This window comes from Pinus tabuliformis, chromosome 2_1 (genome assembly GCF_031772625.1).
Source record: "Pinus tabuliformis cultivar Carrire ecotype Pingquan chromosome 2_1, CPIR1, whole genome shotgun sequence".
Lineage (NCBI taxonomy): Eukaryota > Viridiplantae > Streptophyta > Pinopsida > Pinales > Pinaceae > Pinus > Pinus tabuliformis.
The window spans coordinates 746685961-746687199 of NC_142299.1; the positions used below are offsets into that span (position 1 = coordinate 746685961).

At 35.6% G+C, this 1239-nt stretch overlaps 1 pseudogene; it reads left to right on the forward strand.

Annotated features, from left to right (window-relative positions):
• The first annotated feature begins 279 nt into the window (after positions 1 to 279).
• Positions 280 to 720, forward strand: LOC149202738 (putative CoA ligase CCL13 pseudogene; annotated as a pseudogene).
• The last annotated feature ends 519 nt before the right edge of the window (positions 721 to 1239 follow it).

The window sequence follows — 1239 nt, forward strand, 5'->3', positions numbered from 1 at the left end:
AAAATTCCACTGGGATGTTGCCAGCGTTAGCCTATGCTTTACTAATTCAGATATTCTAACATATCTCTATACAACCATCACTGGCATCATGAAATTTAATAGAAAATGTGTTTCTAATTTTAAGCTAAATACTTAGATTAGGTAACCTTGTTCTTGTCTTCAAAAAGAGATATGGTAGAAGCTATGTTATTTTGCCCACGGTAAACTCAGGTCACCTTGTTTATATTCTGGTGATATATTTCTGATCAATTGTCACCTCCTTTCCGATTGCTATCCAGAATGGAGGAACTCGGTTTCCACATAACACACATATATGGCCTCACTGAAACCTACGGTCCCATAACCTCATGTGTTTGGAAGCCTGAATGGGGTAAGCTTCCATCAGAGGATCAATTCAAGCTAAAGACCTGGCAAGGGGTTCCTCACTTGGGGGTTTCTAAACAAGATGTCAAGAATCCCAGCACAATGGAAAGTGTTCTTCATGACCGTACTACAATTGGTGAAGTCATGATCAAGGGCAGCATAGTCATGAACGGATACTTCAAAAATGCTGAAGCTACAGCCAAAGCATTTGAAAATGGATGGTTTCACACTGGTGATTTAGGGGTCATTCATTCTGACGGCTACCTTGAGCTCAAGCATAGATCAAAAGACATTATAATCTCAGGGGGCGAGAATATTTGCAGCATCGAAGTTGAAACTGTTATTTATGCTCATTAAAAATGAAATATCATGATTAAAAAACCTGGTCAGATGTAACATATATATGCAGGTGAAGATGATGTTTTTACACTGTGTTCAACTTGATGCCATTTATGTCTCCTTTCCTTACGCACAGAGCCCAAGCATTGGCTGTTCAACAGACGCTTCACGAATATTGCAAAAACCCCGGCAGGGACTACCGCTACGACAGTGGCTCCCTTGTTTTCTTATAGTAATTGTTCGAAGGTTTTTTATTCACCAAATTTTTTTGATTGTGAGTTTTATAGGGTTAAATTAAAATTTCTATTAGGAAGGAAATTGATTTATAATTATTGTTCAAAGGTTTTTCACTCACAGAACTTTTTGACTCTTAGTTTTATATAATCAGAATTTCTATTAAGAAGGAAATTCATTTCCAATAAATTTGGTGAAAATTTGCTTAACCAAAATAAAGGACTATTTTATTATATATATTCATGAAAGTTTGTTTAACCAAAATAAAGAACTATTTTTTTTTGAAAGTGATAATTGTTTTGT